This window comes from Equus caballus, chromosome 26, assembly GCF_041296265.1.
Source record: "Equus caballus isolate H_3958 breed thoroughbred chromosome 26, TB-T2T, whole genome shotgun sequence".
In the NCBI taxonomy this organism is placed as follows: Eukaryota; Metazoa; Chordata; class Mammalia; order Perissodactyla; family Equidae; genus Equus; species Equus caballus.
This window is the reverse complement of record NC_091709.1, coordinates 32861899-32889149: the sequence shown is the minus strand read 5'-3', so window position 1 is coordinate 32889149 and position 27251 is coordinate 32861899. Positions and strand designations below refer to the sequence as shown.

Here is a 27251-nt window from a genome sequence, read left to right as displayed (position 1 = left end):
TATTTATAGACTCTGGCTCCATCACATAGTATCTGCATGACCTTGGGTTACTCAGTCTTTCTAAGCTTCAATTTATTTATATGTAAAATGGACATCATAATATAAACAGGGTATTGGTGAGTGTTGGGGGCCGCTCGTTCCTTACTCCTGATGTTTCTTTCCATCTGAAAGGATCTCCTCCTTTTCCTCTGTTCCCTTCCCTTATTAGCCTGAGGCTTATAGCCTCCCTCCACTAACCCCTTGCTTATTCAAAATTTACTCACCCAACTGGTGGGTGTGAAAGAGCAAGTATAGTGCAGTCCATCCTTTATCATTTCTCCTGGGGCAAACTGCTTCTGGGGAGTAGGAATTTTTTTCTTCTGGGTTGGGGCAGGGAGAGGCCAATGTCCTCCCCCAGCACTGCCTGACTTGTCTGTCATGGTGGGCTGCCTCTGAGAAGATTCTGTATGATCGCTGCCTCATGGTGTTCATGTGCTGATGTAATCTCCCCCTCTTGAGTGTGGGCTGGACCTAGTGACTTGCTTCTAACAAACAAATATGGCAAAAGTAATGAGATGTCCCTTCTGAGATTAGCTTACAAAAGGATTGTGACTTCTGTCTTGCTGACCCTCTCTTTCTCTGTCTTATGGAGCCCTTGCTATGGAGGGAAGCCAGCTGCTGTGTTGTAAGTAGCCCTACAGAGAGGTCCATGTAGCAAGGGACCAATGTCTCTGGCCAACAGCCAGCAAGGAACTGAGACCCTCAGTCCAAACAGCCTGTGAGGAACTAATTCCTGCCAACAGCCAGTGAGTCTGGAAGCCAATCTTTTCCCAGTTGAACCTTTAGCTGACCACAGTCCTGGGCAACACCTTGATTGCAGCCTGTTGAGAAACTCTGAGTCAGAAGACCCAGCTATGCTGCACTCAGATTCCTGATCCACATCAACTGTGAGATAATAAATATTTGTTGTTTAAAGCTGCTGAGTTTGGGATTATTTGTTACACAGCATAGGTAACTAATACAGCTGGGTAGGTCTGGTTCATTCTTGTGTTCAGTTTTAGGAAGCCCTTTGTCTCTCTGACGAATCTTAGCCTCTGTTGGTCATGAAGGTGATAGTTTGCTTCCCATCTGTGTTTTTCTTTTTGGGTTACTTCTCAATTGTTTATTAATTAGAACCCTGGACAAGGGAGAGGTATGTTATTTCCGTCCACTGACCCCTCCACTAAAATCTTCAATTGAAGGCTCTCCATAGATGTTACTTGCCTTCCAGAACTACTGTGGGGATCGCTGCAAGCGAAGTAGTAGGGATCCGGCTTTGCTGGAGACAGAGCTTTCCCAGTTCCTCTTCTATCAACAAAAATGCACACGCTCTTTCTAGGCACTGCTACTGGACCTGACAAAGGCTGATGTGCTTTGAAGTTCCGTCACCTCCAAACCTAATTCACAAACTTCTCCAAGGCCACTGTCTTGGCCTCATCATTTGCTCCTATCAGAACATCCCCGTTCAAGCTTAGATCTTAGCAGTGGAAACCTCAAGTTCATGTGAAGCGAGTGTAGGAGGAATTCTGGGGCTTAAACAGCTGCTGAACTTTGAGGTCACTTCAGGAGGAGGACAGGCCTTCCCACTCGATCATAGTGGCAAGCCCATATAACTTTAGGGAAAGCAGACAGAGAAACCTATAATATTATTAGACAGTTAAAGACTTTCCAGAAAGTGTTAACAAGGCCACAAGCATTTGGGCACTCGTCGCTTTTTCTCACTTGTTCTCTCTCGGTTTAGTGAGTTTAAATGTGTGCACACTTAATTTCAAAGCTTTGGCCACTCCTGGACATTTTTCACACGTGGTCCAGGAGTGGGCAGTCTATGAACAGCCTCTCACTGGGAGTCACAGCTCCCTGGAGGGAGAGGAGTGGGCTTTACTTGACCCCCTCCGGAGAGATGGCCTGGCAGCTCAAGAAGGTTAAAATGTGCTGTCTCCACTTCTTCCTTTGCGTCTCATTTCAGATTCTGTTTATTTTTTTAAAAAAAATATTTAAAAGCAGAAAAACAGCATTTGGATTTTATAAAATACAACAGATCAATTCCTACTTGTGGTTTTACCCTGGAACCTGGCATAGAGAACAGTTCTAACAGATATTTTTCAAAAATCATTAGGTTCACCAAAATTCAAGCTGGCCCACGACGTTTGGATAGGATCCATTTTTTTTAATCTAATATTTTTCCACCCCAAGTGGTCTCTGGCCTTTAATCCTGTTCTCTGCATCATGAATTTAGGAAAAAACCTGGATTTTCCCACTGAAGATCTATGAGTTCTTCATATCCATGGATTTCTGGGCAAACATAATTACTGGAGTAAGAAGGAAAAGCACAGTTGATAAATTTCCTGCCATTTAGGGAGGCCCCATGATTTTTAATAACCTCCCAATTTCTGCTACTCTTCTCTCTCAATTTCCCTGGGCCTCCCTTGATGCTATGCTTATTTTCATATCTGCGTTGGATGACTTAGGCTAATCAAAAGTCATAGGTGATAATTACGAAAAAAATGTTTTATGTTAAATATAATTTGTATGGGGGTAGAATGATAGGCAAGATTTTTTACTTCTTGTTCCACAATTTCTGGATGTATTATTTTTGTGATTAACAACAGTGTGTTAAAGTAAGCCCAGCCTATTTCTGCAAAAAATAGAAAAAAATATTTTATTTTAGGAGACATTTATAATTTTAAAGTGTGGTTAATATATAATATGTCTACATAGTTAATTTGTAAAAGTACATGTCATTTCATTAGGGCGCTATTAGATTCCTATTGCTGCTGTAACATATTACCACAAACTTAGTGTTTAAAACAACACAAATTTGTTATCTTACAGGTCTGGAGGTCAGAAATCTGAAATGGGTCTCCCTGGGCTAAATTAAGATAACAGCAGAGCTGGTTTCTTCTGAAGGCTGCAGGAGGAAGCTGTTTTCCTGCCTTTCCCAGTTTTGGGAGGCTGCCTGCATTCCTTGGCTCATGGCTCTGCATTGCTCCAATCTCTGCTTTCATCATCACATCTCCTTTGACTCTGACGTTCATGCCTCCCTCTTTCACTTATAAGGACCCTTGTCATCTCGTTGGGTCTACTCAGATAGTCCAGGGAAAGCTCTCTATCTCAAGGTCCTTAACTTAATCGCATTTGCAAAGTCTCTTTTGCCATGGAAGGTAACCTATTCACAGATTCTGTGGATGAGTATGTGGATACCTTTCAGGGGAGGGGGTCATTGTTCTCTTTACCATAGGCATTTTCAGAAGAATGCTGACTTGGGGGTCATGATATAAAAGGGTCCTAGACTGTCTCTGCTTGTTGGTATCAAGGCCAGGATGAGACAAAAGACAAGAGTCCTTACCATTACTATTGCTATTATTTAGAAAAGATACAATGAATTTTGGGCTGGCTTGGTCATGCAGTGGTTAAGTTCGCATATTCTGCTTCAGTGGCCCGGTGTTTGCCAGTTCAGATCCTGGATGTGGACCTACGCACAGCTTGTCAAACCATGCTGTGGTAGGCGTCCCACGTATAACGTAGAGGAAGATGGGCATAGATGTTAGTTCAGGGCCAGTCTTCTTCACCAAAAAAGAGGAGGATTGGTGGCCGATGTTAGCTCAGGGCTAATCTTCCTCAAAAGAAAAAAAAAGATACAACAAATTTTTATTGCTGTTCTCTTTCTCAGGTAAAACTAAGGTAATTCAACTCTAACTGAGACCATTTTGGTATGCCAACTTGCCCTAGTATAGAGGAATCACCCTGAATTCAATAAATAAACCATTCTGTAAAGAAATTATTAGTTTAGGAACCAACTGGTTTAGACTGCCTGAAACTATGCATATATTGCTATAATTGAATAACAGACTGTTTCAGATTATTACATGTATGCATACACACACTACGGGTAAAAAAAAAGGCACATTTAACATCCACATGAATCTAAAACCAATCGCTGGAAAGTTTGCACAAAGGCAAGACATGCCAGGCTGTTTTTTGAGTTTATCTACCTGCAGATTTTATTTAATGTCCTGACATACTTCAAGTGGAATAAAATCCTGATGACCTGTCCATATTTCATTTGCCGTAATGAACATTACAGATCATTAAAGATGGCCACTTCATGTGACTCTCCAAGCTGGAAATCTCCATTCATTCCCCACTGACCACTTTAACACTTTCTGTATGTCTCCCCCTTGTCTGTTACATGAACATCAACAAAACTCATGTTTCCACTTGTTCCTGAATATCCTTAGTGATTTCCAGCATCTCTATCTTTTTTCATCTTATTGCCCTCTGGCTAGAAGATGCTCCCACTTTCTCCACTAATCTTAAATCTACCAACCGAAGGCTCAAATCAGGTTATTTGGACTGGGTGACTCCTATAGCACGCAGGCTGCACCCAGTTTGCTTGTAATTTTGAGCAGGTTCTTTTTATTTGTGGCAAGATGCAATTATGAAGTCTACTCCAAAGCCAATAAATGATAAACAGGGGTGTGTGTGTGTACCCTGGAGTACACAGGGAGCACACAGGGACATGGGCAGCATCAAGAAGATCAGCTTCCGGTCCTAAAATTCCCGACATCCTCTTTGCTGAAACGGATCTGCCTATAGGCACATGATCTGCAGACTTTCTTCTTCTTTTCTTTTCACACTCACCCTTTTCCCATGTTTCCCCTTATTCCTCCTTATTCTTGCTGGGGGAAGACCCCTGAGTGCCAAACCAAGGGACCCTGTGAAATACTGATAATGAGAAAGCAAAGTACTCTAATGACTGGCAAACACATCCTTTTACAACTCAGGTGGTTTCTAATGTTTTGCTCTAAGCAAAATTGAAGATTTATTATTATTCAGGATTATTCAAAATAATGTTTGATGATAGACCTCTATGCTATGTTTAGGATGTAACTCTGAAAAAGGTCAAAGAATTGAAGGACATTGCTGTAACAAAATCTATTCCATTTCCAGCTACTTGTCTTTTTTTGATAAGTCCTATCAGTGCTATTTATTAAAATGAAGAATAACATTAATGCTGGCCTCTATCTCATTCTAGCAACAAGTAATATTCATTCCTGGAGATATGAACTAATTAGGAAAAACAAACCAGTCTTAGCTGTCTTATTAAGAGGTAAAATTCTGGTGGAATTTGCATTTTTATGTTTATCAACTTTTAAAGTATATTTGCATTCTTTTGATTAATTGTGTACTAAATGTGAAGTATTATGATAACTTTTCAGAAGAAAATTTTTTAAAAAACGTTTGGATGTGCATGGTCACAGGGAATTTAAAAAAATTGTCAATTTACAGCCTGTTTTTTTTGGAGTGAATTATGATGGGCTTATTTAGCAAAATTCTTTTAAGTATAATATATTATTGTATTAGGATAAAGGTCTATGGAGAAGATGAAATGGAAGTAAGACTTGGAGGAACATTATAAAAGAGATATGTATGTACATTTATATTTTTAAATGGACAATGCTAAGTATCAAATTCCTTTGGAATTTAGATTCCATTAGAAACATGTAAAGAGTGTAGTAATAGCTTTATTTTAGACTTGCAATATTTACACTTCACTGGAAGTCTTGTCTAGCAACTTCTTAACTTAGGATAAAAAGTGAATAGGTAACTTAAAAATGTGATAGGTAGGACACAGTCCTTTGAAATTACTTTAGGGAATAGATGAGCAAAAAGTGTTGAAGAACAGACAACCAAGATCATCCATAATGATTTAAAAGCAAGATTTCAAATGAGATTAATAACTATAGGCTAGGGGTGGCAGAGAGCATTGTTTCAAAGAATGATAGAGCGTGGACTGGCCTCTGACAGCAGGTGGGGTCTGGGATCGGAGGATGATAGAATTTGCAGAATCCAATCTGAGAATTGGCAGGACCCAAACCCTCACTCTCGTCTGCAACCCCAGGGAAGCAGAGGATGTGTGGACAGGAGCAGGAGAGTAGAGATGGCTGCATGGGGGAAATGCCCGGGATTGCATAAAGTTCCACTCATATGGTTCCTCCTAGTGTCTGCTCTGGGTTGGAAGCCAGTTGTCTCATTAATGCACCCTGTTTAGCTTATCTCCCTCCCCTGTCTCACTTTCCTCCATGCCCCTCCCAAAGAAACTACCTGCATCCGAGTTCTATCTCAGGATCTGCATTTGGGGGAACCCAAACCAAGACATGTGCAGTCAGTTACTTTCTTAAATGGAATAAATTTAAGTTCCATTCAATTTAGCGTACATTTATTGGGTGCATTCTAGGTTGGCTCTAAGGATACCCAATAATTATTTATTGATTGATTAATCAGGATGGCATGGCCAGGAGTATCAACTGATCCCGTCTCTACTGAGCGTACATAAACAGATTTGGAAAAAACTGACCTTGAAGAAATTAATCTTAGAAAGAGACGATATGTGTAGTGAGAAGCTGATCTGTCAAAAGCCAGAAAGGAAATGGAGAGACATAATGAAAGTTGAACATTTAGTGCAATTCTTTTGGAATAACTGTAATTTTTCATTAAACATTTTTTCCTTCTTACGAAATTTGCTGCTGTTCCCTTGTTGCAACCAGGAACCTTAAAAGAACCCAAGTGCAGTGTCTGGTTTTAAAACAACAGTTCAGCTTTATTCATAAGGGCAAATAAGAATCAGGTTCTAGTCTGAAGTTAATAGGAAATAAGCAACATTTCCCCCTTAACTTTCACTATGGCTCATGTAAGTGCTAGAAATGCAATTACGTAAGCGTCTAGCTGACGTTTGGAGTGTTGCCTTGATTATTTAACTGTAGTTATAAAATGTCTAATTTGCATATTGCATTTTTTTCTTTTGCAGCAGTGGTCTAAAGCTTATAAACAAGGCTTTATTTCTTAAGAAAAGTGTTTAAAACAGAGGCTTCTGGCAGTGAGAATACAGAGACTTAACCAGCATTTGGCTTTGAGCTTCTGTAGGGAGGTATGTTTATAACTACTATTGGAGAAAACCAAAATTAGAGAGAAATAATGAGAGAGAAATAGAAAAGTTATTAACGAGTAGAACCAGAGAGCTTGGAGGAGAAACTGAGTTTCAAATCTCTCTTAAATGGTTCCTCCAAAGGTGTGACCTTGAGCAAGTGGTGGCCTCACTTCTTCCATCTGAAATGATGAGGACCACTTGTGATGCTTAGAATCATCACTGGGGCTTGCTGTCAACTGGTTGCTTTTTCTTTTCTGTAAGGAAGATTGGCCCTGAGCTAACATCTGTTGCCCATCTTCCTCTTTTTGCTTTAGAAAGATTGTCGCTGAGCTAATATCTGTTCCCATCTTCCCCTGTTTTTTATGTGGGATGCCGTCACAGCATGGCTTGATGAGCAGTGCTCAGTCCACGCCCAGGATCCAAACCTGTGAACCCCGGGCCGCTGAAGCGGAGCATGCAAACTTAACCACTACGCCACTGGGTTGGCCCCTGGTTTGCTTTTTGATGCTCAAAATTATTGAATAAGTTCTTCCTTCACCACAGTGTTGCAGTGTTTTAATAAGGAACAGACACAGATCAGAAAAAAAAAAAAAATAGAGCATGACAAGGCAATGCTGGTTCTTATATCCATAGAATGTCTGAGTTGGAAAGAAAATTATCATCAACTACTTAAAAATCATTTTAGGGCTCTTACTATGTGCTAAGCACTCTGCTGGACACTTTACAAAGATAACCTCATTGCATCATTTCACCAATCCCATAAGGGGGGCATGATTATGTACATCTTATAGAGAAAGAGACAGGCTCCCAGAGGTAATGTGGCCAACGTCTTAAACTAAAAGTCAAAGAGGAAAGATTTGTTATGCTTTTTTTAGCAACGTTTTTTTTCTTTTCTCTTTTTTCTTTTGGTGAAGAAGATTTGCCCTGAGCTAACATCCGTTGCCAATCTTCCTCTTTTTTTATCCCTGAGCCAACATCTGTGCCAATATTCCTCTATTTTTTGTCTGTGGGATGCCTCCACAGCATGGTTGATGAGTGGAAGAAGTCCATGCATGGAATCTGAACCCGTGAACTCAGGCCACAGAAGTGGAGCACATGGAACTTTACTCAGCCATGAGGCCAGCCCCCCTTTTATAGGAAGTTTTAACTGAATTTTTGTTAGATCATTTTATTAATTGATATATATCTGTAGTGTTCATTTTTATTTTATTTTATTGTGGTAAGAACACAATGTGAAATTTAGTTTCTTAAATTTTTAAGTGGACAATATGTTATTGTTCACTATGGGTGTGCTGCTGTATAGCAGATCTCTAGAGCATATTCATGTCTTGCTTAACTGAAACTTTATGCCCATTGATTAATAATTCACCATTTCTCCCTCCTCCCTGCCCTTGACAACCACCATTCCTTTCACTTTTAATTCTATGAATTTGACGGTTTTAGATACCTCATATAAATGGAGTCACACAATATTTGTCTTTCTATGACTGGTTTATTTCACTTAACATAATGTCCTCAGAGTTCATCCATATTTCTGCATATAGCAGAATTTCCTTCTTTTTGAAGGCTAAACAGTATTCCATTGTATGTATAAAACACATTTTCTTTATCCAATCTTCTGTTGATGGACGCTTAGGTTGTGTCCACGTCTTGGTCATTGAATAGTGCTGCAATGAACATAGGAATGCTAATATATCTTCAAGATCCTGATTTTAATTCTTCTGGATAAAAACCCAGACGTGGGATTGCTGAATCATATGGTAATTTTACTTTTAATTTGTGAGGAACTTCCATACTGTTTTCCATAGTGACTACACCATTGTTTTCATTCCCACCAACAATGTGCAAGGGTTTCAATTTCTCCACATCCTTGGCTGACAACACTAGCTGTCTTTTGTCTTTTTGATAATAGTCAACCTAACAGGTGTGAGATAATATGTCATTTTGATTTTGATTTGCATTTCCCTGAAGATTAGTGATGAGTATTTTTTCATATACTTGTTGGCCATTTGTGTATATTCTTTGGAAAATGTCTATTCAAATCTGTAGCCCTTTTTGCTTTTCTGAGGAAGACTCACCCTGCGTTAACATCTGTTGCCAATCTTTCTCTTCTTTTGCTTGAGGAAGATTAGCCCTGAGCTAACATCTATGCCAATTCTCCTCTATTTTGTATGTGGGTCGCCACCACAGTATGGATGACAAGTGGCTTAGGTCCCTGCCCAGGATCTGAACCTGTGAACCTGGGCTGCCAAAGCAGAGCTTGCCGAACTTAGTCACTATGCCATGGAGCTGGCCCCAGTAGCCCATTTTTCAATGGGGTTATTTGTTTTATTGAGTTATGTTGTATGATTTTTAACCACTATGCATATGTCTTCCTCTTCTTCCTCCCCCTCTCTTTTAAAATGAGACTGTTGGAAACTCTGTGATGTTCCAAGCAAGACGCCTGGAGTAATAAGCGACAGAGGACGTAGAATGCAGGCGTTGACTCTCAGGCAAGTAACTTGGTGCTGCACCGCTTGCCACCACCCGAGGCTTCCCTGTGCGACAGAGGAGATGGCTGACATGCGAGTGTGCCGTGACACGTAGACTGATTGTTCTCAGTGTTTCAAAATGACATCTACAAGCCCTGTAGCAGGTTTCGGAGGCCCAGATCCCTGGGGTACAAAAGGGAGTCGAGCTCCTTCGCTTCCTTTCCTGGACGCCTTCCTTCCCAGGAATAAAGAGCACAGGAAAGATTTTAATGGCCTTTGGCTGATAAATGGATATAATTATTATTCTTTAAATGGAAACAACTCACTCAAAGACTTTTCGGATGACTTTTGAAAGAACAAACAAGCAATTTTATGCCGGTAGCTTGGGTAGTTCTGTGTTACAAATCCCCTTTCCATTCATTTACCAGTTTCCTGTCTTTTCCATTAGACTCCTATTCCTGTTGACTTCGCTTTTCGTTTACCTAGAAAAGCTTAGTTCATCTAAAAATGGGGGACTTCGCTGTACACTTTTTAGTTTTTTTTTCACTAAAAAACTTTTTAGTAAATTTAGTTCAGTTTTTCAGTTTTTACTAAAAGTTATTCCTAAACTCTATTTATTTTATTTTTAGTATTCTCTTTTATTATTATTATTTTTACCATTCTCTTATTTATTTATTTATTTATGTTTTAAAGATTTCATTTTTTCCTTCTTCTCCCCAAAGTCCCCCGGTACATAGTTGTATGTTCTTCGTTGTGGGTCCTTCATAGTTGTGGCATGTGGGACACTGCCTCAGCGTGGTTCGATGAGTCATGCCATGTCGGCACCCAGGATTCGAACCAACGAAACACTGGGCCACATGCAGCGGAGCGCGTGACCTTAACCACTCGCCCACGGGGCCAGCCCCTACCATTCTCTTTCTACGATTTCTTTTTACTTTTTGACATCTGTTTCTACACTACTTCTAGACTGAGACAAAACAGTCACCTCAAACTCATGATGACTCAATTTTTTTTCCCTTGAAAAATCTCAAGTAACATTTAGAAGTTAGTGATTATTCTTTACAGACACGTTTGTGTCTTCAAAGAGCACCACTGAAGGCACAAACCAAGTTTTCTTTCAACCAATAAGTAATTTTTATTTCAAGGGTTCGATGTCCACATCAAATAATCATCTATTGATGTGGATGTGTGTGTGTAATAGTTAAGAATGTGACCTAAATTACCTTCGTCAAGTCTGGCTCAAAACTGGTGTGACTTTGGGCAAATTACCTAACCTTTCTTTGTCTTCTTCTTCTCATCTTTAAAATGGCAAAAAACAATAGTACCTATCTCAGAGGGTTCCTGGGAAGATGAATCAAGTCAATACCCGGAAAGTACATGGAATGGTGCCTGGTTCAGAGTAAGTAGCATATAAGTGTTAACTACTATATAGTAGCATGAATTCTCACAACTCTGCTATGGCTCTAGTTCAGCCTTGTCTAGTGCAAACATAATGAGGGTCATATACACAATTCAAAATCTTCTAGTAGCCAATTTTAAACAAGGTAAAAAATAAACAGGTGAAATTAATTTTAATAGTACATTTCTTTTAACCCACCATATAAAAATGTTTCAATGTGGAATCAATATAAAAATTATTCACAAGATATTTTACATTATTTTTTATCATATTGCATCTTTGCAATCAGTGTGTATGTTTCACTTACAGCATCTCTCAATTTAGACTAGTCACGTTCAAATGCTCAATGGCCACATTTGGCTATTGGCCACTGTACCGGGCAATGCATCTCTAAAGTGTCAAGCATTAAGATGAAAATTCTGACATAACACTTCTTTTGCCATGGATAGTTTATGTAACATTGTTGCCAGACTATTTTAGTAATACTACTAATCTAGGAATAGGGTTGGGCTCAAGAAATGTTGAGAAGAATTTGAAATTTGTCTCTGGAGTTCCTCTCGCCCTGGCTCAGTGCCTTCCTCCGATCCGACACAGTGTTCCCTGCTGCTGTCAGGATCTCTGATGAAGCCCATCCAACTTGCCTCCAGGCCACACTGCTATCTATTCTGTGCTCTGTACCCCCAGGACCCTCATGTGATGAAGTTGTTGTCGATTCTTCTTATTTATGGCAGTTATGTTCTATAAAGTCTTGCAAACACCGAATTAGCAAATACTGAAGCATTGCTCCTAGGAGAAATACAGGGTTAAGTTCCTGTGAGCCTCTGGTCACAATATTTTCATCAACTGATTAATACATAACCTCATTTGATGTGTTTCTGTTTAAAAACACCTTATTTACCCTGCACTGTTGATTCGTTAACATTCAACTCATGGACAGCAACATTTGAAGTCATGCCAGAATGAAGCTTATTTAATAGACATGCTGGACAGTACTTCAGTGCAGTGCTTGGGAGGCCATTTTAAATAGTGAAATCACCATCCAAAAACAAAAAAATGCAAGAAAACATTGGGGTAAATAGACTGCAAAAAGGACACTAGTTTTATGATATGAGAGCTGTAACGAGAAGGCAGAGAGCCCCGCCTTCTTCGACCTCAGCTGGGAATGTGTATGTTGGGCAACTCCAATTTTTTGCTGCTCTGTGTATATCCATGAATGACCGTGAAAGCTCCATGAGTACTGATTTGTGGGTTGCAAATAAATTTTAGTGAGTAGACGAATCTGGGAATAATGAGGATTGGCTGTGTTCCTTTTTGACAGCATCCGCATTTTCAGAGATGTGGGTGGGCAATTGGGAAGCTACTGAGTTCCTTCAAACTTTGTCACATGGATGATTGCTCATACATGGTGAACTGCTCCTTTATACTCCTGGGGAGTGGAGCAGCCAAATGAGTGCTCCCTGGGACTTGGTTGGGCAGAGTCAACTACAAGCAGAAAGAGCCATAGAATGAGCAGGGCTGCACCTTGGGAAAAGGTAAAAGTTGAGGAGCTCAAAACAGTAATTCTCAACTGCAGCAGGGGTGGGAGATAAGGTCAACTGATGAGGATAAGAGGAGGCATTAACTGAGAACCAGACACCACCCAGAAGTATGTGGAACAGGCCAGGACTCTTGGCTGAATAGGGCTGGGGTGTCCAGAGTTGCCTTTTTTTGGGAACTTGCTGTGTGGTGCATAAGTAGATTTCTCTGGGATAAAGGCACAGGGTCGTGGGCCAGGACAATACTCTGGCTCACATGTAAGCTTGCCGCACACGATCAGTGACAGATTATGCAAGAATTGTTGGTACTTTCATCTCCTCTTTTGTCTCCTCATTAATCTAGTTGACCTGGTTTTCTTAATTCACTGGAACCTCACCCTTTGTCTCTTTCTTCAAACCACTTTTTGTTTTAAACAAACAGAAGTGTATGTATATGTTGTAAATGATTCTAATTTTACCAAGAAAACAGCAGCATATTTAAAATATATAGTGATTCTATTATTATACAGTTTTACCCATTATTCTGAGCTCTTCTTTCGGTAAATCTTTTTAAATAATTTGGGGTTTTTTTTGGAACAAAGATTGTGTTTAGCTTTCTGTGTATTACTCAATCCCATGGCACAGTAGACAATTTTTTATTGAATAAATTTCATGTGTAATATTGCATAAGTTTAAGGTGTACAGTGTGTTACTTTGATACATTTATATGTTGTAATATGATTGCTAATGTGATATTTATCATATTACAGCATTAAGTACAATATTATTGTCTATATTCATTATACTGTGCGTTAGGTCTCCATGGCTTATTTATTACTCGTTTTAAGTTTGTACCCTTAAACACCATCACTCTTAGCCTACCCCTATCCCCTGGTAATCAGAATTTTACTCTGTTTTTTACAGGTTTAACTTTTTTAGATTCCACATATAAGTGATATCATACAGTACTTGTCTTTCTGGTTTTGACTTATCTTGCTTAGTATAATGTGCTCAATGTCCATCCATGTTGTTGCAAATGGAAGGACATCTTCCTTTATTAGGGTTGAATAATATTCCGTTGCATATATGTACCACATCTTTTTTATCCATTCATCTGTTGATAGGCGTTTGGATTGTTTCTATATCTTGTCTGTTATGAATAATGCTGTGATCAATATGAGAGTGAATATATCTCTTCGTAATCCTGTTTCCATTTCCTTTGGGTATATACCCAGAAGTGGAATTGCTGGATCTCATGGTAGATCTATTTTTAATTTTTTGAGGAAATCTCATAATGTTTTCCATAGCAATTGGACCAATTTACATTCCCACCAACGATGTACAAGAGTTCCCTTTTTACCACATCTTTGCCAACATCTATTGTCTCTTGTCTTCTTGATGACAGCCATTATAACAAGTATGAGGTGGTATCTTATTGTGCTTTTGATTTGCATTCCCCTGATGATTAGTGATGCTGAGCATTTTTTTCATGTGTCTGTTGACCATTTTGATATCCTCGTTGGAGAAATGTTTGTTTAATTCTTCTGCCTATATTTAAATCAGATTGTTTGTTTTTTCGTTATTGAATTGACTGTGTTTTTTTTTTTATATTTTGGATATAAATCCCTTATCTGATCTATGGTTTGCAAAAATTTTCTCCCATTCTGTAGGTTGTCTTTTCATTTTGTTAATTGTTTATTTAGCTGTGCAGAAGCTTTTGAGTTTGATGTAGTCTTATTTATTGATTTTTTCTTTTGTTGTTTGTGCTTTTGGCATCATTCCCAAAAGATTATTGCCAAGACCAATATCAATGAGCTTCTTCCCTACGTTTTCTTCTAGGAATTTTATGGCATCAGGTCCTATGTTTAAGTCTTTGATCCATTTTGAGTTAATTTTTGTAAGTGGTGTGAGATAGGGGTCCAATTTCATTGTTCCGCATGTGTTTCTCCAGTTTTCCCAGCACCATTTGTTGAAAAGACTATCCTTTCTCCATTGGGTATTCTTGGCTCCTTTGTCAAATATTAGTTGACTGTATATGCTGGGGTTAAATTCTGGGCTCTCTATTCTGTTCCATTCACAGTAGGCATTCTTTAACCATATTTGTTCTTTTAACTGGAAATACCATCTGATTGCATTGTTTCCAAACTGGAACTGATTTTTCCTAGTCTTTATTCTATGTACAATTCAGCCACATCTCATGGTCTCTTCCTGCCCTATTCCAAAACACTCTCTACACCCTACCTGTACATGAAAATGCATTTATATTTTGAACAAAATTAACAAGTCTCAATTGGTGTATTTTCCCACTTTTTTGCAGCTTTACAAAAATTAGGGGAGAACATAAGCAAAGAGTAGGAAAAATGTATCTGGAATGATATAATATGGTACCATTGGAAGCTAAATAACCAAATTGGAAAAGGATGCTAAGAAATAATCAATAAATTAGAATCTGGATAAGGCAAAGCTTCGAAAAATTCATCCATCATTTAGAAGACCACTTTTATTGATGATGTATTAGGACGATGATATGACAGAAAATTTTGAGAAATAGAAAAAGGATCCCATAACTCTTAACACTAACATGACTCCATAAATGTTGCTTATTAATTATTCTGCCATGCAGTATAGAATGGTGGTCAGGAGTGTCAGCTCAAGTCAGACAGACTTGGCAATAAATTCCAGGTCTGTCATTGCTGATTGAACAAGTTATTTAAATGTCTCTGAGCTTTAGCTTTCTCAGCTGTACATAGGCCTAAATAGGTAATGCATCTAAAGTGATTAACAAGATACCCGAGGCAAGTTAACTTATTGTTAATATAATTTCTTTCAACATGTATCTCTTAAGCCCATCTTTATGTGCCGTGTGCCATCTTCATAAAGCTATCTCATAGACCATAGAGCTTATGGTCTAGAGAGGGAGGAAGACAGTCAAATAAGCATGCAGATGGACAATGGCAGATGGAGGAGGAAAAATGCAGCATGTTAGGAGAGCATCAAACAGAGAGATCTGGCTTGATCTGGGGGCCCAGGGAAGATTGCTTGAGACAATGAGTTTGGGCTGAGAAATAAAGGAGGATTGGGGTTAAATAGGTTAAGAAGGAGGGGACCTGGGAAAGGAGCGTATCCTAGCAAAAGAACTTTACATATAAAGCCTCTGAGGTAGTGGGGGTCGCAGGCTTTTCGGGGAACCGAAGGTTGGCTAATGTGGCCGGAGGACCAAGAATGAGTGTGGGAGTGGCAAGCGATGAGCCTGAACAGATGGGCAGAGGCCACATCACACTGAGCCTTTATCTTAAATGCAGAGGGGAGCCAACGCAGGACTTTAAGCTGGGGAGAGGCACGATCTCTGTGAGAACAGAAGGAAGCAGGACAAGGGTGAATGCGTGCTCTGGCCATCCTTAAAGTGAGAGCTGATGGCGGCTGGGACAGAGTGGTGACACAAGCAATTGAGAAAAATGAAGAGATCTGGCGAATATTTAGGAAGTAAGATGGCCAGGAGTTTGATAGGCTGAGTAGGGCGGTTGAGGAAGAGAGAGGTGTTGAAGACTGGAAATTGAACATGTCGTGGCACCATTCATTTGCCATAGGCAATACAGGAAAGCTACCAACTTGTAGGGTACTTTTGTCCTTCCTTACATGCAGACACATTTCACAAATCTGAAACCACAGTGTGCATTTTGCCTAAAAACTTACTTTTATTCATGAAAGAGCATCAGTATTCACATGTACATATCTATGCAAACACAAGTCAGCCAGCCTGGGTGGTCAAGCGGTTAAGATTCTGCACTCTCACTGCCACAGCCTTGGTTAATTTCCTGGTCAGGAAACCACATCACCTGTTTGTTGGTTGTCGTACTGTGGTGGTTGCTGGGATGCTGAAAGCTATGTCACCAAGATTTCAAGTACCAGCAGGGTCACCTGTGGTGGACAGGTTTCAGTGGAGCTTCCAGACTAAGACAGACTGGGAAGAAGGACCTGGCCACCCACTTCTGAAGAAATTGGCCATGAAAAACCTATGAATAGCAGCGGAGCATTGTCTGATAGAGTGCTGGAAGGTGAGAGGATGGTGCAGAAAGACCAGGCAGGGTTCGACTCTGCTGTGCACAGGGTCGCTAGGAATCAGAATTGACTTGATGGCACTAACAACAACAAATGCAAGCACATATGCACAAAAATATTATGTTACCCATGATTTTTGTAAGCTAGTCAAAATCTTTATTCAGCTTTATTTATTTTTCAAGAAATTTGAAAATTTTATACCATTATTATTTCTAGAAGTCTGTCTTATATGCTTTGTTTATAGGTTCTAAATAACTGTAATCCATTAAACTCCCAGTCAAACATTTATTTTCTTCCCATAGAAAGAAATTCATGCTCTAAGGATTTAGCATCATGTTCAAGGCCCTGAACTACTTTCCTTCCTCATCTTCATCATTTCCCTGAGGGTTTTGTGTTTTCTTGGTTTTGATTCTGTTGGTCCCTCTGCCTCGGATATCCCCTAAATACTTCTGCCCTAGTTGAACTCCTATTCATCCATCGAGGCCTCTTTGAAACGTCACCTCCCCTCTGAAGCTTTTCTGGATCCCTGTCAAATTGTTTCTAAACTGCCTTGTTCTGGGGTGAGTTTATATCACAGACAGACTTGAATTAAAGTGAAGTTGTTCCTAATCTCCTCCTTCAGATCAACAGTTTCTAAAAATTTTGATGAATTTTCCTCCCTATCAGTAAACACTGTTCAGTGTATCCTCTGATTTAAGTGGGTTTTCCCCAGAAGCAGGTCCTGAGATAAGGATTTAAGTGCAAGGAGTCTCTTTGGGAGGGAATCCCAGGAAGTACGTTTCGGGGAGTGGGGAACTGAGACAGGGCAGGGAAACAGGGCAGGGAAGGAAGCCTGGAGGAGGAGCATTAGTGAGCAGATCACCAGGTAGGCAACCAGGGCTCATTCCCTCTGGGACTTCTGAGGGGCTGTGCAGAACGTGCCTCAGGGTTGTCACACCTGAAGGCAAGGATACTGGAGAGATTGTCCTCTAATGTCAGTCAGTCAACAGTTGAGGCCTGCTTCAAGTGGCCTTGACTCTCCAGCACTTCGGCTGGCCTGGACTGCTCTGCTCCTGGGCCAAATACACTCCAGCACCAGACAGCCCCTCATGCAGAGAGGGGCAGCTATCTACAGTCAACGGCCATTGGCAAACAGGGAACAGTGAGTGCTGAAAGCACTGATGATGTCTGCAATGCCCCCATATACACACAGAATATTTTCTTATTTCTAAGTCATATGCAACAGTGAAAGCTTCTCCTTCCTCTGAAACAATTAAGAAGATGTGGTATTTGGGAAGGGAAAGAGGGTATTACCAGAGGGAGTGTGGTAGGAACCTGGGATTTTTATGAAATGTACCTAAAGTTTTTAGCTAATATATTTTAATGGCAAACATATTAAAAATCAGGGTCTCGAATTTATAGTGGCTGTAGAAGGAAAGTGAAAAATAACAAGGCTCTGGAGTCTGACTGTTTTTAGTGTGTAAATGCCACCAGCAGAAGGAAAGAGTTGTAAAATCTTATCATGGGATACGGGAGGCATTAACCACATAATTAAAAAAAGGAGCGTTTTCTCGGGAACAGTGTAATGCAAAGCCTGTTTAATGGACTCGGAATGTGGACGGGGCCTTGGTTTAAGAATGTGTTACCTGAAGTCTTGAAAAATAGCAAGCGTATGTTATGTGAAGTCTACGCATGGAAGCGGGCTTGTCTGATGCTTTCCCAAGACAGAAAGGAGAAAACTAATTCTTTTCATTCCATTTTCCTTATTTTTGTAGCACTCACTGTCCTTTGATTCTTTTCTATTGCATTCTCTCTTCACTCCTACTCCTTAGTACTTAGTACTCCTTAGTCCCACTCCTTAGTACTGGCTGCTTTTTAAGGTGATGCGATTTCCGGATTCGTGGAGTACGTTAATTTTTCAAGAAAGGAATCGGTGCTGAATTGCAGCCACCGTGCCTGAGTTAGAAAGTATTTAGGCAATTCGTTGTCTGTACACACACGGAGAAAGTATCTTACTTGAGAGAATGTGTATAGATTCTCTTATTCATCTGCAAAGTTCCTATCACAAATAACATTTTAAAATCAAAGGGAGATAAAGTCTTGGTGGGCTTGTGTTACTTTAAATTACTTTCAAGAACCAAATCACACCACTCATTGGCTAGTTTTTCTATTTCCAAATCGTATTCCCAGCAGAATGCCAATACAGTCCAGCAGTTTAATTCATTATTATACAAAGTCCAAGTGAGTGAAATTTTAACCTCTGCTTCTAACCACTTCATGTTGGTTTTATCTGTAATTAACTTAGTGAAAAGCATTTGATGACAGAGTCTTCTTGTGTCCCAATTACCTAACTTATGAGGTCCTTCAAGGAGTTTAATTTAACCACTTTCTACTGAAGAGTATCATGTGGTAGAGCAGGAACATTACGTAAGAATTCTAGGTGTTTTAACAAGGAATCTCGAAGGCATTATTGGATGAGCCCACACGGGGAATGTTTGTAAAGCCTTGACTGGTGTGGTTAGGTCTGGGGCATATTGTGGTCGAAAGAACACAGCACTGAAACCAAAATTAGCTTCAGAGTAACTTAAATCCTTAACATCTCTCAAAAGCAACGCTTTTAAAAATTCCTTTTCCTACCCCATTCTCATTCACTGCGCACATTCTCTGCAGGTGAATCTGGGCCTTTATTTTTCAAATGCTCTTCACCTGGGAAAATTTCTCCCCTAGCCTCAACTCTCCAACTTCCTATGCTTTTGTCCCCTGCCATCCACTTGATTCTGCCTTAAAAAGCTCTGAAGAATCAGTCCTGCAAAAGTGAGTGCTCCTGGGAGGGCAGAAAGAGGAGGACAGACTAGGAAAAGCTAGAACCCTTTTTTATGGGAAGAGGGATAGGAAAGGCAAGGAATCCTTATAAAATAATCTTTCTATTGAAAGTATAAAGATATGGGTATGGGAAAATTTTTTATCTGACATCACAAAGGGGAATTTTATTAATGGTAGACGTTGCTGTCCTTTATAACAGCTACCTGGAGACATTTGAGAGATGCTCAGATTTGGTAAATAACTCTATGTGCTATCTACACCTTTCACGATTTCGACTTCACTCTTGTAACCCTCGTCTCTTAATCTCTCATATTTGAGATGTATGTCTATTCTCTTAAGCGTTTTAATTAACTTCTTTGGACTTCCTCCAGTCAGCTATGTTTTCTTTGAGGTATGGTAGTCAGATTGCTCACAGTACTCCAGGTGTATGAGCCACTTTTGTATGGGAATGACAGATTTGCTTGATCAACTTTTAGCATCCTTTTTTGCTAATGCCCAGCATTATTTTTGTTGTTATAAATTTCCAAAGCACCAATATCTTTAAAAAACACACCATACCGACTCTTACACCATTTTCCTTAGCGGTAACCAATCTTGAGAACTGTCCTAATTATCCTTCTGGAAATATGGTTTGAACTAATTGTTGCATCTGCCTGACCTGTACCCACAGAAAATATTATTTGCTATTTTTCACCATACCCAGGGGATTATAATCAACCCTCGGGATTATAACCAAGAACAACATGATGGATATGCTAAAATACATAATAATCATTGACTACATAAGCATAGATAAAAAAATGGGTCGAAGAAGGTACTTTTTGAGAGGGACACAAAAGCATTTCTGGTAGGAGGAACCAGTAAAAGTGAAACTTGATTTTCAAAGATCTTTAACAAAAGATTTTTAAGTCCACACATAAGTTTCATATTACTTGGTAGAACATTTTATTGGGAAGAAAGAATTGTCTACATGTAGGAAGCAAATTTTATTTACAAGAGAGTGATTGTCTTGCACTCTGTCCTGACTTATTTTAAGGGAGGCCCACAGAAGGAAAGCTAGAGTTTGCTTATCAAGCCAATGCAGCTGGTAGACTGCAGCAGTGGGTTTAAAGGGTAGTCTGGGAACTCCAGGGGTTCCCAAGATAAACTGAGAGGATCTTTGAGGTCAAAACTATTTTCATAATCATGCTAAGATATTATTTACCTTTTCTGTTTACATTCTCTGACCAGAGTACGAAGTGTTCACTGCAACTCATCTTCAAAAAATACCAGTTGTTGAATTTTGGTATAGTATCAAAGAATACCCACGATTATCTGAAAGAGTTGTTAAAATACTCCTCCTATTTCCAATTGCTTAGCTGTGGGAGGCTGAATTTTCTTTATGTATTTTAACCAAAAGAGTGGATTGCAGCATATTGAATGTAGCAGCAGACATGAATCTTGCTGCTTTCTGTTGAGTCATACATTAAAGAGATTTGCAAAAATATAAAACTATGTAACTCTTCTAAGCTTTTTTTTAAAAAAACATAGTTTTTTGGGCTAGCCCTGGTGGCCTAGTGGTTAAGTTCAGCGCACTCTGCTTTGGCTGCCCAGGTTCAGTCCCCGGGCACGGACCTACACTGCTTTGTTAGTGGCCACACTGTGCTGGTGGCCCACATACTAAAAGACAGAGGGAGATTGGCATGGATGTTAGTTCAGTGCAAATCTTCCTCAGCAACAAAACCCCCCAATACATATATATATATATATATATATATATATATAGTTTTCTTGCATAAGAATGTTAACATTTAATAGGTTTATTATTGTTATTTAAAAATGAATAAATAGATACTCTTAAAATTCCCAGCTTAAATTTCTAATATAGGAAATATCAATTGACATAACCCATATAAACAAAAGCCCTTTGGAATTCTCAATAATTTTTGAGAGTGTAAAGGGATGCTGAGGCCCAAAAGTTTAAGTGTCGGGCTTTGGAGAATCCCGATATCATTTACACATTCTCTGTGCAGATGATTATTTACTCCTTCAAAGGGTCCTGTTCTATCTCTTTCGCTTGCTAAGGTATTTTTATTTATCTTAGAGCACAGAGCGGTTTCCTACTGGCTTAGAGTTCCGAAGTAGAATAGAGGACATGTAACAGCAAGGAAACACAGTAGTAATAGTAGGATACAAAGAGTAATGTCAATATTACCTTTTTGTAATTCAGAGCGAGTATCTAAAGTTCAGTATTTAGCTTCCAAATAAGAATTTTATAAATTGGGCTTATTATCTTGAAGGCACAGTCTTTCTTTTTCTGTGGTAGTAATGACCATCAAGAGAAAAAAAAAAGTGTGAAGTTTGGGAAAGTCATCTAATTCTTAAAAAGTTTAGGAAATTCTGTGCTTTCATAGATGGGTAAGAAAGAAGCCTTCAAATTTTAGAGGAAATTGAACAAGGTGAAAAAGGAAAGTTTATGAAACTGGTTGTTTTCCCACTCCCAAGATGAGTAAGGTTGACACTAGTGGCGCCATCTCATGGCCATATTTTATGGGCACCTCCCTCCTGGCTACATGTGAGATAAGACACGGCAGCATTTTATTGAGACCTACCAAGGACCAGCAATTTCTCAAAAAATACAACCAGATATTATAGAATCTTTAGATGATCTTTCAAATGGAAACAAAACATTGTGCAACAGATCAAATGCTATTGTAGTTGCAACTGACTGCTTGGGGTCCCTCAAAGAAATACATGAAGGAACTCTTCTTTGTGAAAACAGATGGGATCTGGAGACAGATTTGAGGCTTCCTGTGAAAAGTTACATTTACTGCAGAGTAAAACAACTAACGTATGACTTTGCCTGTAGGGAATGAAGCACTGACAGCAGGTGTGGTAAGCAGAATGGCCTCCCAAATATGTCTATGTCCGAATCTCTAGAACCTGTGAATACGTTGCCTTACATGGCAAAAAAAGACTTTGTAAATGTGATTTTAAAGACTGTGAGATGAGGAAATTGTCTTGGATTATCTGGGTGGGCCCAAGCTAATCACATAAGTTTTTAAGAACAGAGAATCTTTCCTAGCTCTGGTCAGGAAAGGGAAATGTGATACAGAATGATTAGAGATGCAATGTTGCTAGCCTTGATGATGAAGGAAAAGACCATGAGCTACGGAATGTGGATGTCCTCTAAAAGCTGGAAAAGGCAAGAAAATGGATTTACCGCCAGAGTGTCCAGGAAGGAATACAGTTCTGCAGACATCTTGATTTTGTCCTAGTGAGACCCTTATTGGACTTCTAATCTAAGAAATGCAAGACAATAAATTTGTCTTGCATTTAAACTTCTAAAGCTTTAAGCTTCTAAATTTATGGTAATTTGTTTTAGCAGAAAGTGAATACAGTTGGCTTGAAATTGATAACCCAACCCCCAACTCCATTTTTTCTTCAAGTGCACTATTGTTTGGGTTTCTAATATGCCTTTTAAATCAGTTGACCAAATAATAAGATAGGAAGTCAGTAAGGCTTATTCTATTGTCCTATAATAATGTTCTGTCTCTTTCATGAGGACCCCATTGGAACCCATTTCTAAGTCTTTGATATCAGAATGAGAGAGGTAGAAGAGCAGACTCTAGAATCTTGCCTTTTCTTTTGGTGTGAAAAGAGAAAAGAAGTAGTGAAGAAGAGTCTTAAAAATTACTTGAATCAATGAAATAATTTATGGTGGTTAAGATCCAGAGATACATAAATTTTAGTTTACGGAAGAGAATAGGTCCAAAGAAATGTTAAAAATTGTTTGTCAATATGTTAAACCTTGGCCCAATGGTATGACAGCGGTAGGGGACAGGTCAAGGTGGGGCAAGAAAAAAGAAAAGATACAAAAATTTGCTAAGCTGTTAGGGAGAGAAGAGCAGTTTCTGTTTCTTCATCCTCAGGCAATTTTGTTGACTTAGGGCCAAAGAAGGCTGGCGGAAGGTGAGAAGGTACAAAATGACAGCAGCTGGGAATGGGAATGAGGCTGCTACTCTGGATGTAAAATCAGATGTGCTAAAGCAGTTTGAAGCCAGCCAGGAAGTTTGCCAAGCTATGAAAATGTCAGTGTGTAACTGGACTCAATGGGTCTGTCTCTTGGTGAATGTGGAGCTGAAAAACACAACCAAGGCTGAAGTTGTGAAGAAAAAAGGTTTATTGCTTGCACAAACAATGGAGAACATCGGGGATGGCTCCCAAAGCAGTGTCCCTCTCCCCCCGTCCCCCCAACCAAGCTCAGTGCATTTGGAGATTTTATACACCAGAGTGCAGAGGATGTGTTACAACTGTATAACAGCTGGGCCCAATCAGGGCATATGTGCAGGCTACTACATAATGAGTTCTATGCCATTACATAACGAGCTCAAGGCAACATGCCGGTACATAACAGTGCCGAGGTAATTTTTGGACACTTAGAGCTGGAGCAATTTGCCAGGGTCCTGCTGCAACCGTGTAGGTTTCACTGTAAGATGGCAACATCTGCAAAAACGAGGACATCAACTTCTGAAAAATAGCACATTTAGTTTTCTCCTTGTCTGGAAAACATTTGGCAGACTTTGTTTAGTTATGGATCAGATCTTCATTAACCCTTTCCTTCCCTGGTTTCTGGTCACAAATGCTTACTGCCTTTCCATGGGAACCGGGACAATTTCAGTTATGTTACATTTAGCATTTTTATTTTGAAACTTGTACACTTTGTCATGACTTTTATTTAAAGTAAATAATTTAATTTAAATTATTGGCTTTAAATTACTGAAGGGTCATTTTAATACATCTTAGGACCAGCAGTGTTCCTAGGAGATGACAACTAGAAGTCTGGGGGAAATTAGGCTTACCTGAAAGAATTGGCGTTTTTAGATGACTTTTCCTCACTGTGTCCCCTTAGACCCTACCTGCCTTGCATAACCCTGGTGGAAGGGGAATAATTATTTGCCAAAACCGCCTAGAACATGCTGAATACCATGGTAAAAAGAACATAACAGCTAATAAAATTGCTAAGCAAGGTGTTTAGAGGTACCATCCTCATCTCTTGTGTCTCACTCAGATGGTGTCCCAGATATAAATTTCTATCAGGAGACAAGGAAAGCAAACCTTTAACCAGCTGCACATTTTATTTGAAGTCTCAGGGCACTTAGAAAATGCCTCAGGAGTGCGAAGAAGTTTAATTGCAAGAGCAATGAATTTGGAGGCCTTAAAAAGAAACAGAGTGGACAGAAAAAGAGTTTTGTATGTGGTCTGCATTATACTCCTCAGCTAGGTTTAGCTTATAGAAAGTCAGCACTTTTAGCTAGTCCTGGCTTCCTTCTACTGGTCTAGGAAGATTCAGTTAACTTAGCTAATTTCCAAGGCACAAGAAGGTTCTATGAACTCAGTCTCCCAGCTGATGTTTGCATGTTCAGTGTTCTATTTCTTCTGTTCCTGAAAGTCACAAAGAATACTTTGGACAGCATTTTAACTGTAAGTTGACATTGGTGGACACTATTTCATAAGTATATGATATCAATTAGCATTAACCATGATCAAATAAGCTGCAAACCCACGAACATGGGGTAAAAGGTTGGTGTTATGGCCTAGAACAATGTCTAAAATACCAAGAGGAGGATGGAAAAAATGTATCACCTTGTTAAATATAATGTTATTATACCATGATTTTTTTTCCTGTAACTAACTCTGAATCAGAGCCTCCAATAAATTTTACACAGGATGAAAGGCCTTCTATAAAAACCATGTTCTTTCCTGTGCCAGAGGATGCTGATAAACACAGGGGATGGGGAACATAGGAAGTGAAGTGTAATGGGAGTAGCCACAGAGAAGTGCTGCCTTTAGCTTGAACCCATGGACAGAGCACTGGAGCAGGAGTCAGGAGTCTTGGATTTTGGCCTTTCTTCACCCTTAGCTTAAGGATGAGAATGGTACCTAATAATTCCTCACATGGATTTATTCTTCTGTAACATGGTGTCAATAATACCTACTCTGAGCATTATTATTATAAAGAGTATATTAGAAAAAGGAAGCAAGACATCCAACATGGTGCCTGACACTGGTGCTTAACGATGCTGGATTCATTCTTTCCTTAGCCTACATTTAGAAAACAAGGATAATAATGCTTATTTTATCCCCTCCCCTAAGCACTACCTCTATCCAGCCAGAATTCTTCTGGAAATTCCACCCCCCCACCTTTTTTGAGAAAGCTAACTATAACTAATAGTTCAAATACCATTGATTGTGATAAAGTTGTTGTAACAGAGGTACAATTGTGAGAACAAAGTTGAGGGGGAACAGGGAAGACCACATAGTGGAGGGGACACTGGTCCCCTGGTAGGAGAAGGTGGGAAAGGGGTGACCCCTTGGGGAATGGAAAAGGGGTGTAGACCCCCTAAGGACAAACTTCTCCTCCTTAATGGTGCTAAGGCTCACACATTTTGTGGCCAGGAGCTGTTGGTATTAACTCTTTCTCATCTTAAGGATCAGTTGCTGGTTTATTTAGCGTCTGGTTTTTGGGGAAACAAAGTTGGTCTGAACCTATTAAATTATATTGAATAAATCTAAGTAAAATGGAGAATGTGTTTAATATTTCAAGGATTTAACGGTGAAATTCTATGAAGTTAATTTGAGTGAGGCTCCTTGGCATGTGACCCGGCTGTTTACAGTTCATGTTTCACTGGGCATGACAAACCCTGTCTGAACTATCTGTTCTGTGCAGTGTTAGCAATCTCCAACTTGAAAAGAGGACAGACACGTTCGTGCTTGCAAACTTTTTCCTTAAAATACATTTAACAAGGAACTTACATGCCTGCCTTTGACCCTCCATCCTTTTATCAGTTATATCTTCTCGGCAGACAAATTTCTCTTAAATTTGATAAGACCTGAAACGGAACTAAAGTTCAGTGTACGCAATTTTATTTTACCTTTCTTAAACCTCAAAATGTCAATGATACTTTAAAAAAAACCCATGTTTGTCTTTTCTTATTTTCGTTCGGCCCATATTTATCCTCTTAAAAAATATTCAACTCAGCAGGCTGATCCACTTAGCTGATGATTTTGGCCCAGTGTACTACCTTTAGAATCTCCCTTGGACAATTTTTGTATATTTAGAATTTTCCCTAAGTGTGGTGGTAGGGTCATCCACAGTGTTCTCTAAGCCCTCATAGTCTGTTTTTGTTTTACTGTGTTTCAGGATTCTCTTGGTAAACATGTGGCAAACGTCCAATGACTCTAACTTTCTAAATTTGAGAAATGATTTTTCAAAGAGCATTTCTAGCACCCGAGTAAGCAGACTCCTGTGAGTAAGTATACTTTCCTGAGTTCAGTTTTTCTGGGATCTGTTGATTCACTCTTCCATTTAGATAGTAAATGCTTCAGAGCACAGTTGCATCACTGATGGGTATTTCTTTTCACCTTCCACTCCCCCATAGCATCAGTTGTTTACAATTAGGACGTGCTATCTGCTTCTAGTTACTTGCTTATTCAGTGAGAATATTAGTGCACATTCTACCATATAGAGATAAAATATGCAGTATAAATAATAAGAAGAATTGTTCTCTGGGACTCAGAGGGAGAGGAGCCCTATGAAAGCTACAATGAAATTGATTTAGCTTTCAAACTATCCATTCACTTTTCTTCCTTTCTTCTGCCTCAAAAAGTACTGTCTTTATCAGTTAGTTTGAGCCAAGTTATGATGCAGTAACAAACAGCTCTAAAATCTCAGAGGCTTACAGCAATGACGATGTATTTCTCATTTGTGTAACATATTGGATTTGGCTTGGTTATAGCTCTTTTCCATGTCTTCTGCACTCTGAAGGAGCAGAGAGCATAGACTAATGATAGAACCACACAATGGCTCTTAAAGGTTTTGTTCAGAAGTGACCCATGTCACTTCTGCTATTTCATTGGCCATAGCAAGTCACAGGGCTAAGCCTGATGGTGATGGAGTGAGCAGGACAATCCTCCTGCAAGGCGGGGACCGGTAGGGATAGAGCATTAGAAAGGAGCTGGTATGGAAGAACAGCAAATAATTTGACAAAATAATTCAATGTACTCTCCAATCCTTGCTA

General features: G+C 39.4%; 1 long non-coding RNA gene across 4 annotated transcripts in view; it reads left to right on the top strand.

Moving 5' to 3' along the window:
• Positions 1-27251, top strand: part of LOC111770772 (uncharacterized) — a 51776-nt gene that overhangs the window by 19093 nt on the left and 5432 nt on the right. For 2 of the 4 annotated variants that reach the window (XR_011432766.1, XR_002804178.2), the window contains exons 3-5: positions 9354-9438; positions 10740-10816; positions 26375-26483. This is a non-coding gene — a long non-coding RNA (uncharacterized lncRNA). Of the gene's footprint in view, positions 1-8582; positions 8707-9353; positions 9439-10708; positions 10817-26374; positions 26484-27251 lie in introns of those variants that run through there. The other 2 variants (XR_011432765.1, XR_011432764.1) reach the window with 2 other exon arrangements.